The sequence below is a fragment of the Lactuca serriola genome, chromosome 1 (genome assembly GCF_051521515.1).
Source record: "Lactuca serriola cultivar US96UC23 chromosome 1, Lser_US96UC23_V15, whole genome shotgun sequence".
In the NCBI taxonomy this organism is placed as follows: Eukaryota; Viridiplantae; Streptophyta; class Magnoliopsida; order Asterales; family Asteraceae; genus Lactuca; species Lactuca serriola.
In genome coordinates this window covers 235,420,038-235,432,450 of record NC_136408.1, presented here as the reverse complement: position 1 = coordinate 235,432,450, position 12,413 = coordinate 235,420,038, and the positions used below count along the sequence as shown (strand labels likewise).

General features: G+C 41.7%; 1 long non-coding RNA gene across 1 annotated transcript; it reads right to left on the bottom strand.

Moving 5' to 3' along the window:
- Window positions 1-386: 386 nt before the first annotated feature.
- LOC145072804 (uncharacterized) lies at window positions 387-1,405 on the bottom strand. The gene is made up of 2 exons (XR_013691153.1): window positions 1,215-1,405; window positions 387-711 (listed from the first exon to the last, which is right to left on the bottom strand). It is a non-coding gene; the product is annotated as an uncharacterized LOC145072804 (long non-coding RNA).
- Between the last annotated feature and the right edge of the window lie 11,008 nt (window positions 1,406-12,413).

Genomic DNA, 12,413 nt, shown 5'->3' with positions numbered 1-12,413 from the left:
TGTGGTGTGATATGTGTTTCAAGTACTTCTTAGGATCGCACGAAGGTGTCGACTTGATTGTACACACCAATTTCGAGACCATGTGGATTCTAGGATAGTGATATTTTTATGTGGACTTGTGTTGACACTTGAACCATTATGTTTTTGAGGAATACATTATGAATTTTTTTATGTATTTTAAAAATGAAAATTTTATTTTTCAAATTTACGTTGTTAGATTATCAATCTAAGAGGAAAGCTTAAATTTAGAATGGTCAAAGGTCAATTTTGATTTATTACTTGGAAATCATCTCTACTTAAAAATTGATTTGGATTCTTTAAACATAACATTTAACATAAGAAAAAGGCATTAATGCCACTATCCTTGAAAATCAATAACATTTGACTAAAAGAAACAATTGAAATCAAAATAAAAAGAATAAAAACGAGACTTCATCAAAAACAGTCGGCTAAATTCAAATCAAACATTAAAGCCACCATCCATGAAATCCACCGTCTAGGAACCTTCATTGATTCGAAAATCATAAAAAGTAATAAAACGAAACGGTTTCACACCTAGCCAAAACCATTCCAGATTGATATTTCTATACACCCTGCATCACTTTGAAGACAAACACCGGACAACCAAACACAGTCGTCGGAACCACCACTGTGTTATGCAGCACCGACAAATACTCAACCATCTTCCCCTACATCTCTATGTTCACATACCTGCACCACCACACACAACTTCCTTTAAACTCCCTACACCCGCGTTTGAAAAACTGTAGATGCTAACCACATCGAAACACTAGATCAAAAATCATTACTCTGAAAAATGATAATAGTTACAGAACATCGATCACCACCAGATCAATTCCTTCTTGCATATCAATTTCAAAAAATCAGGGCTTCGGTTTTTCTTAGTTTACTACAAATATCGATTTTGGGATTCCTATTTTCACTGGAATTTCTGAAAGATGAACACAATTAATAGTGTTTCTTCATCTGATATATGTGTGTCTTCATGTGTTTTCTTGAAGATCAATTTTTGAAAATCTAGTGTGTATGTGTGTTCTTTCAGAAATCATTGCTAAAACGAAGATTAAAGATGAAGATAGAGATGCACAACACAGTCAGTGTAATGGGTGGGTGTTGGATTTGAGATATGTGATTTGAATTTGGAATTCCGATATGGAGATTCACAATGAAAATGAAATGGTTTCTAGATTTACCTTTGGAGGTTGTATTTGGTAAAAGGTGGTGGTGGGAGCCAACCTTTTCCCTCAGAGTATTTTGATTTTATAAATGTTCATAATCGTATATTTTTTTTTGGGTTTGTTTTTCATGGACGAGGATGATGAACTGGGAAGGGAAAATGAAACCGAAGGGAAGAAGAGGGTTTGGTTGCCAGATCTAAAAAAATACGGTTGGACAAAACATATAATTTTAAGAAAACCACATGGACAAATTTTTTAAATTTAACCCAAACGACTTTGGTACTTTCAATAACTTCTACAATTGGCAAGTGTAAATTGATAATTGGTTCCTAACTTGATGCCCTAAACATTTATTTTCCATGGAACCTAATCTTTTATATATATATATATATATATATATATATATATATATATATATATATATATATATAATTTTCCTACACAAAATTGTAAAAATGGTCCTTGTGTCCAAAATTGTCAAATTGGTGCAAAATTTTTTGTACTAGCACACTAGTCCAGATGATTCATTTTGTTGTGATTTTGGTCTAAAAAAAATTTTAAAATATTTTAAATGAAAAGTTTGCTCATTTCATTTGCTTTTACATTTTCATTTATTAAACCGATTAAAAAAAAGTAAAAAAAAAAAACCAAACCTCTTTCTCACACACACACACACACAGAAAACCGAAGAAGATAGTGACACTACCAGGGAGGGACTGAGGCTTCCAAAGGTTGAGCATTCTGGTAGAGAGGGTTCGGTTACTGAGCTTGCCAGTGGATCTAAAGTAGTGGTAAGACCGAATGTAGCCACCACCATTTATTACATGTCGTCTGGAGCACCGCCGGAGGACTAAGTCCTTGATTTTCAGGAAACATGTAGGTGGTCTGATGATGACGCTGTAACTCGAGGTTTGTAGAAGATGTGAGAAGCTAGATATGGAAAGGGTTTTCACGAAGCTAAGGTATGGGTTTCTAATGGTGGCTAGCTGAAAACTCTACTAGTTGTGGCGTAGACGAAGTAGATCAGAAAACCAACAATGACACTCGACCTCATCAACTGAGGTTTTGTGACATACTGCTTGTCTCTCCCCTTCTCCATCTCTTACTCATATCAACGAGCACTGCCTTCTTTACCGGATCAGACTAACGAACACTACCTTCTAGCGACATTTGGAGTTCACCATTTACAAGATTGACATGGTTTTCAGAGGAGATGGGTGGCGATGCTAGGGTATGCGCAACGGATCCGGACCTGTTCGTCATGCATAATCCCCCTCAAGAACAAGGAGTTGTTACAACCACGAACATACAACGATTAGAGCCAGAGTCGCCAAAACCCTAACTCTTCAGATCTCAGTAGGTGGTGGCGGAGACGATGGCGTCCGAAGATGGGGCTAAAAATCGTTTTACTGTCAGATCTGTAATGCTCCGTTTCTGATGATGTAGATTTGGAAGATGATGAAGCCGACGAACACCAACTGTGGTGATGTGATTTGACAAAGGAGACAGTCAAGGTAGGTAAGAAGAAGGATGACATCAGTTTCGATGGTTTTCGACGTAAATGGTGGATGTAGCAGTGGTTTTCGTGGTTTCCGACCAATATGGTGGCAGTAGCGGCAATGGTTTCCGGTTTCCGACGAACTGTGGAATGAAAAAGATATAAGGTCTTGTATGTGGGGTGGGGGTATTTCAGGTAGGGTTATATTTTCTTTTTTGATATATTTTTATTTTTCTTTTAATCAAAAAATTATTTAGATAAATAAAAAAAATAAAAAGGAAAAAAGTAAATACATAATCATCATTATAAAAAGTAAATACATAATCATCATTATGAAAAGTCTGGATCTCTGATGCTAGTCAAAACGTTTTTGGACCAAAATGACAAATTTTAGCTAATCACATAAACCATTTGTGCAATTTTGTCAATTTTCCTATTCTGTAAAGTAGGTATATGATTAAAAACATTAGTTTAATTGGGTAGCTTTAAATGCTTATTTCATTGTCACGATGTGTAAGCTCTTGATTTCAAAAACATGATTACAGAAACATCCCAAAAATACGGTCCAAAAATTTTGTTTTTAATGTAAATAAAACATAAATATTATCATCATGTAAAAATCATAAAACATAGGTCTCCAAAACATCACATCAAATGTCAAAATATCAAAATATCATCTCTAATATCAGAGTAAAGTATCACAAGCTAAAGACTGTGGTGTGTGTCTTTCGATCATCCCAAGCCCTTCCCTTTCCTAGCAGAAGTACCTGAAAGCAAAACTAAAAACTATAAGCACAAAGGTAAGTGAGCTCCCCCAAACTACCACATACCATACATATATCATATAACATATAACATAACTTTGGGACTAGTCCCAGCTGTATCGGGACAAACCTGGCATCAGCTTACCCGATGTTGGACTCCTGTCCGACATTAGGCTCACCCCGACATTAAACCACATCGAGCATCGGGCCCCGCCCGATACCGGGCTTGTCCCGACATACACACTGCATAACATATATCATAAACACATAAAAAAAACACATAATATACATCGGGCTCACCCCGGCATCCGGCCAAAGCCCGGTACACATAACACATAACATATAAACTAAGATACATCAAGCTTACCCCGACATCGGACCTATGCCCGGGACATATAACACATAACATGTATGAATCACAAAGTCATCAAGCATACATAACTACTTCTCGGGACCGCCTCAGCATCGGACCGAAGTCCGGAACACATACTCTACATCGAGCTAGCCCTGACATCGGACTAGAGCCCAACACATACAAACATACATAAGCGGGCCGGCATTGGTGCCTTCAACCCGTTCCTAATGAAGGAAAACTCACCTCTCAAACTGGATGCTAATCTCATGTGTAAGGAATCGCTGTTGGCTGCTCCCATTACTCCCCGATTAACTTTATACAATAATACTTAGTTAGGAAACTGAAAATCCATCTAAGGGTAACATGACCATTTCACCCCTAGTCAAAGTCAATGCTCTGGTCAAAGTAAACATCTTGGGTTGACGAACTCGTCGAGTTCTATAACTCAGAAACCATGGAATCAGGACTCAACTCGTTGAGTCGTTCCTCCGACTCGTCGAATCCTATCGAGCTGCTCATAGTCGCATCTTGGAGAATCAACTCGTCGATTCCCTATATACACTCGTCAAGTTCTACCATAAAGTAGAATAGGACAACACAACCTGATTCATCGAGTTCCCTCATGGAGTCGATGAGTCCTTCTATTTGAATTGGTCATCTTAACAGATTAAGCCCTTATTTTCTAGATTTTAGGTCCATAGCTAGTCTGTTTACTGGAATGATCTTTCTAAGGGTAAAGTTTCCAACTTTACCCGTTGATTCTTGAAGGTTTTAGACAAAGCCCTAATTCCTTTAGGACATCGACCATGTCCAGAATGCCTTAGAATCTCAAACCAAAACATACAAACCTAGATCTAGGGCCTAGGTACCAGTTAACCACAAAAAGTCTCAACCTTGCTTCCATGCATGACATTTTTAAGCTCAAAAATCCATTATAATGTCCTTAGCACTTTCATGGGGACTCTAAGGGCATAAATTTTGCACCTTTATGTCCTCATAGCCCCTCTAGACACTAGATCTAGAAGAATACCCACCAGGGTCGATCCTTTCCCAAAAATATCAGTCTTGGACTAAAATCCCACATAAAATGGAAATGAATAGATCAAAGAAAAGAATGATCAAGTTTGAGGCATTATTACTTGAAACTACAGCTAAAGGGATGAAGCTTCTAGATCTACTCTTGCTCTCTTGAGTTCTCTACCTACCTCATCTTTAACAAGCAGAGAACCAGGCATTACAATTCTACCCCACTTGTCTTAGACTTCGTCCTTGAAGTATGCTACATTTGGAAACAACTCTAGGTAGTGTTCCCTAATCTCCTCCTCGGGCTCCCATGTCCACTCTGAACCCTTAAGGTGTTGCCACTATACCTTCACTAGCTCAACCCTCTGATTTCTTAACTCCTTCGTCTTACGATCCAAAATCGCCACAGGTCTCTTAATGTAATTCAGGCTGTCATCAACCTGAATATCCTCTAAGAGTACAACTGTTATGTCATCCACTAAGCACTTCCGTAGCTAGGAAACATTGATAGTGTTGTGAATCTGGCTGAGCTCTATGGGAAGATCCAATTGATACGCTACCCTATCCACTCGAGAAATGAATATGAAGGGGCCAATATATGTGGGGCCCAGCTTGCCCTGCTTTCGTAAACTGATAACACCCTTCCAAGGTGACACCTTCAGGAGGACCATGTCACCCACCTGAAACTCCAACTCTGAACGCCGCTTGTTGACGTAACTCTTCTGCCAACTCTGAGCAGGCTGGAGCCTGCTCCGGACCTGCAGGATCTACTCTGTGGTCTTGAGTACTACCTCCATACTCCCCCAAGACCCTCTGATCGACATCACCCTAAAAAATTGGCGTCCTACAATTTCTATTGTAGAGCATCTCGAAGGAAAGTCAATCTATGCTGGCATGTTAGTTGTTGTTATACGAAAATTCCGGTAACGGAAGATACGTATCCCAACTGCCACTGAAATCCAAAACACATGCACGAAGCATGTCCTAGAGATTCTAAATCATCCTCTCGCCCTATCCATCTCTTCAGAGGAGAAAGCAGTGCTGAAGTGTAGACGAGTACCCATCTCATCATGAAACCGCTTCCAAAATCTAGAAGTTAAACGGACATCTCGGTCTGACACGACTGAGAAGGACACTCCATGTCATGCCACCACCTCTTGTACATAAATCTCGGCCAACTTCTCCGCCGATATGCTCTCCTGGATCGGTATAAAATGTGTGCTGTTTGTCAACTGATCCACGATGACCTATATTGAATCAACCCCATGTGCGGTCCTGGGAAGCTTAGTGATAAAATCCTTAGTAATGTCCTCCCACTTCCACACGGGGATGTCTAAAGGCTGCATCTTGCCGTGAGGCCTCTGGTGCTCTACCTTGACCCTCCTGCAGGCCAGACATCTCTCTACGTACCAAGCTACATCCCACTTCATGCAGGGCCACCAGTAATCGTATCAAAGATCTCTATACATCTTCCTCGCCCTAGGATGGATGGAGTACCTGGATTTGTGGGCCTCATGCATCAATATCTACCGTACTCCACCCTACTACGGTACTTAGACCCTCTCATGCAAGGTTAACAATCCACAGTTATCGTAATCAATGGAGGCCGTCTGGCCTATGATCCGCTCACCCTTACGATACTCCTCCTTCACGCCCTTAACCTATGCCTCTCGAATTTGTTCTAGCAATGGGGTAATCACTGACATCTTCAGACATATATCTAAAACCGGGGCTGCTACCGCCTTCCAGCTCAGGGAATCAACCACCATATTAGCCTTGCCCGGGTGGTAAAAGATCTCACAATTGTATTCCTTCACCACCATGTTCAGATTAGGCTGATCCATGAGGTACCTCAAACTCTTGTGGTCCGTGTAAATGGTACAATAGACCCTGTAGAGGTATTGTTGCCAAATCTTCAAGGAAAACACCACAACCCCCCCCCCCCCCAGCTATAAATCATGTGTGGGATAGTTAGCCTCATGAGGCTTCAGCTATCTCGAAGCATAAGCTATCACATGACCCCGCTACATCAACACTGCTGCCAAGCCTGTAATCGAAGCATCACAATATACTACGAAGTCATTAACTCCTTCTGGCAAGGTCTTGATTGTCGCCTGGTGCTCAGGTCCCTAAAAGAAAACGACCGAATTATTGGTCATCCGGGTCAAAGGAACTGCAATATTGGAGAAGTCCTGAATAAATTTCATGTATTACCCTGTCAGACCCAGGAGACTCCGAATCTCAATTGGAGACCTCAGAATCTCCCACTCAATTATGGCCACCATCATGCCAAGATCAACCAGAATACCCTTCTGGTGGACCAGATGCCCAAGGAATTGTACCTCATGCAACCAGAACTCACACTTGGAGAACTTTGCAAAAAGTCTCTCACTTATCCGTGTCTCCAGCACCTCCCTCAGGTACTTCTCATGTTGCTCCTGAGTCTTGGAGTAAACCAATATGTCATCAATGAAGAATATTATAGATCGATCCAGAATCGGTCTGCACACGCAGTTCATGAGGTCCATGAACATGGATAGAGCATTGGTGAGCCCAAATGACAATCTCTATAAACTCATAATGACCATTGCGCATCCTAAAAGTTGTCTTCTACACATCATCATCCCTGACTCGCATTTGGTGATACCCTGACCGTAGATCAATCTTGGAGAACCAATATGCTCCCTGAAGCTGGTCAAACAAATCGTCTATCCTCGAAAGTGGGTATTGGTTCTTTATCGTTACTTTTTTCAGCTAGCGGTAGTCTATACGCATGCGATGTGACTTGCCCTTCTTCTTCTCAAATAGGATCGGGACTCCCCATAGTGAACGGCTTGGCCTGATCAAACCCTTGTCTACCAGAGCTTGCAGCTGCGTAGACAACTCCTGTATCTCGAGAGGAGCCAACCGATATGGTACCTTGGCTATTGAAGCCGCACCAGGGACTAGGCCAATCTTTAACTCAACCTGTCACTCATGGGGTATCGCAGGTAAATCATCCGGGAATACATTCAGGTACTCTCGCACCACCGGTACATCATCAATTGTCGCTTTACCTTTATCCCGTGTATCCATGACATAGGCGACGTATCCTGTGCAACCCTACTGAAGGTGGCGCCTCGCCCTCACTACTGAACAAAACACCAGTCTACGTTACAACCTCTCGCCCTAGATCACTATCCCTCCCCCACTAGGAGTGCGAACCCTCACTAGCTGCTGCTCACAATAAATCACCACCGCCTCATTGGGGCTCAACCAATCTATACCTACTATAAGCTTATTCCAACACAGGGGAATAGGAACCAGGTATACTGTAAACTGCCGATTGAGTAACTATAACGTACATCCTCTGTGAACCCCCATAACCCTGGCGGTCCTATCATCGACTATCTCTACGTCCAGTGGGCAATCCAGCTCCGCTGGAGCTCCTACAAATCGCTTGTTGAGCGCCAGCGACAAAAAAGATCGGGTGGCACCAGAATCAAACTATACCAAGGTTGATATACCATTCACTAAGAACAATCCTATAACAAAATATATAAACATGATTAACAAACAATATCGATAAAAAGATTAGAGAAAGATAGATACCCATCACTACATCAAGAGCTACTCGTGCCTCCTCTGCGGTAACCTAAAAATCCCTGCTCTGCGCCATAGGCGCCTCAACCCAGCCCTGATGACCATCTGTAATCTTCAATGTGGCAGGAGAAGGTACTGGCACCTTCCCTGCTGCTCCTAAACTCTAACATTGGGAACATTTATGTCCCCTATGATTGCACTGAAAACAAATCAGATCTAATGGTGTCGTGGTGGTGGTAGTGGTTGTGCAATCTCAGCTCATATGACCAGTTCGGTCACACTTGTAGTAGCCCGAACTCCCAGCCTTGCACGTTCCCTCGTGCATCCTATCGTATTTGCCACAACAATCGTGGATCTGCTGGCTCTAAGATCTATGATCTAATTCCTCGGGCTTCTTCCCCAAACTCCCCGACTGACCCCCTTATTTTCGTCTTCCTATCCATCTCTAAATCCAACTCACCCACTCTCTCTCTCTCTCTCTCTCTCTCTCTGTCTCTCTCTATCTCGCCCTAGCAATCATGTTCTCCACAGTGTTGCAGCTGTAGCGGCTCAGAAACTGGCATATATCATGCTGCAACATCTCATGATACTGAGCCTTTTTCATCTCCTCATCCGTCACATACTGCGGAATGAGAAGGGCCCTGTCCCTAAATTTGCCGGTGATCTCCGCTACTGTCTCTGTCGTCTGCTCAAGATCATGAAACTCTATGGCAAGCTGTTACACCTCTATCACGAGTGCAAACTCAGCCTTGAGTCGGGTCGTAAAATCACTCCAAGTCATCACACCAAGAGCTTCATCATCACCAATGGAATGTCTGATCTCCTCCCACCAGTCATGTGGCCTGTCATTCAAAAGACAGGATGCAAGTCTAACCTTGTCCCCCTTGGGATATCTGCTGGTGTGGAATGCGTCAGCGATATCTGCCAACCATCTAGTACTCGCGATAGGGTCCGAGCCCCATGGTAGTATGGAGCTCCACAAGCCCTGAACAACCAGATCGTGCCAAAGATCACAGGAGTCTGAACCAGGATATTATGCGTGATCTCAAAGGAGATGAACTGCCTAGTCAGGTCGTCTAGCTGCACGACTCCTGAGCCTGAGCCTGATCCCTCACCGGCGCCTGACCTATCGACTGGTATGTTGCGTAAAATCGCCATTATAAAAAACACATCATAACAAACATCAGAATACTAATCAATTCTCGAGGGATCATATACACTACAAGTTCCTTGGATTCATCTCAGCCTTCCTTGACTTGAGTATGGATCCTCTGCTTTCAGTAGTACGGGCCCATAGTACCTTCCACATTTATCTATACTTTCCTCAAGAATTTCCTTGATTTCACCAGGTCCGTTCTACTTCTAATGCTTCACATGTTACTCTCATCCTGGGCTTGCCCTAGGGTAATCACCATCCAACTCTCCGCCATCAACTGCATAAGAAGTCCCTGCTATCTTCCCCTAATTAGCTCGCATACGGATCAACCCCTAATTTTTTCACCAAAGATCTTAACATTTCCGAAGGAACTGGAGTTCCATCTCTTTACCATTATATATCACTAAGACTAGATAAATCTTCGAATGAGAGGTTCTACAGTACAACGGTTAGACTCAAACGAGAGCTACGAAATAAAGCTAAACCTAACCTTCTGAAATTATTTAGTCCTCACAATATGTAACTTAAAATATCCGTTTAGTTAGCAAAAGACAACTAGAACTTCTAAAAGCACAAAGCAAGGAGAATTTGAGCATTGAGTACACATAATCAAGCATATTCTAATCAGACCATCATATTGACTACTCTGTACTAGCATGCAGTTCTTATATAGTTGATACACATATAACAGGCATATAAGGCATCCTTCGTAGATCCACAGTCGTAATCTAGCATGCAGTTCTCATAAAACTGATAAGCATACAATAACATAAATTTGTATGCGTAATTTGGGAGTACTTACTTGAGCTCGGCTGATTGCATGCACCACACCCTTTCCTCTTTTTCAAAATCCTTTTCTTTTTTCTTTTTCTAAAATTCTTTTCGTTTCTCAAAAATCCTTTTATAAAATGGTTTTTCTTTTGAAAATTCTATACCAATTCCTTAGTTTGAGTTCAGACACACCCGAAGTGTGCCCGAATCCCTCAAACCAAGGCTCTGGTACCAACTTGAAACACCCCAAAAATACGGTCCAAAAAATTTGTTTTTCATTTAAATAAACCATAAATACAATCGTCATGTAAATATCGTAAAACATATGTCTCCAAAACATAACATCAAATGTGAAAATATCAAAATATCATCTCCAATATCATAGTAAAGTATCCCAGGCTGAAGACTGTGGTATTTGTCATGCGATCATCCTAAGCCCTTCCTTTTACTAGCAGAAGTACTGAAACCAAAACTGAAAACTGTAACCAGAAAGCTTAGTCATCTCCCCCAAACAAGTACATACCATACCCATAACATATAACATATAAAATAACATTAGGACTACTCCCAGCTGCATCGGGACGAACCCGACATCGGCTTACCTGGCATTGGACTCATGTCTAGTATCAGGCTCATGCCGACATCAGACCACGTCTGGCATCATGCCCCGCCGGACATCGGGCTTACCCCGGCATATACACTACATAATATATATCATAAACACATAATATAAACACATAACATACATCGGGATCGCCCTGACATTGGGCCGAAGCCCGGAACACAAAACACATAACATATAAAGTAACATACATCGGACTTACTCCGACATCGGACCTAGACCTGGAACACATAACACATAACATCCAAGAATCATAAAAAAAATCAAGCATACATAACAACTTCTCGCGACCGCCCCGACATCAAACCGAAGTCCGGAACACATACTCTACATCGGGCTACCCCGGCATCAGACCGAAGCCCGACACATACTAACATACATAAATAGGTCGGCATTGGTGCCTTCAAACGGTTCCTATTGAAGGAAAACTCACCTCTGAAACTCGATGCTGATCTCGTGCATGAGGAATCTCTGCTAGCTGCTCCCACTACTCTCTGGCTAACTCTATACAATAATACTTAGTTAGAAAACTGAAAATCCATCTATGGATAATATGACCATTTTACCCCTAGTCAAATTTGTAACAACGTAAATTTTCATAACAATTTTTCATTTTTAAAATTTACATTTACTCATAAAATAATGTGAAAACATAATGTATCAAATATTATCATCACAAAACATTTCCCCAGAATCTCAAACATAACTCCCTAAGTGTGTACGGATCATGTCGGCGCCTTCTCGTGATCATCACTCGGACCTGAAACACATCACACAAAAACTGTAAGCATAAATGCTTAGTGAGTTCCCCCAAAATATCACATACAATACATACGCCATTCGAGGTTATAGTGCGACCCTCCGGTCGATGTGTCTCAGTGGGACCCTCCAACCCCGTAGCTCGTTGGACCCTCTAATCCTGTCATAGCTCATTGGACCCTTCGGCCCAGTTTGTATCGTTGGACCCTTCGGTCCAATCTATATCGTTGGACCCTTTGGTCCGGTCTATACAATCACATAGCATACATATATCACATTGGACATAATCTCATACGAACACATAGCACACAAGAGCCTCCAGTAAACACATAAATAATACTCTAGGTAATGTATAGTGAGAAGACTCACCTCGGATGTCTCAGATAATCTCGCACGTGTATGTACTGATCTAGCCTCTGCCTAAACACAATAACAATTATCTCAAATCAATAACGGCTCTCCAGGCTAGACTAGTCTCTTCCATGTCCACTAAGAAGGCTAAAAGACCATTTTACCCTTCAAATGGTCCACAAGTCTAATTGTTGACCAAACCCTAAAAGTCAAAAAAAGTCAACGGTCAAACCTTGACCAGACTTATTAAGTGCACTCGTGTGACTCGGTGAGTCCATGCATGTCCTCTTCACCCCTGGTCCTCACTCGACTTGCTGAGTCAACCCTCCACTC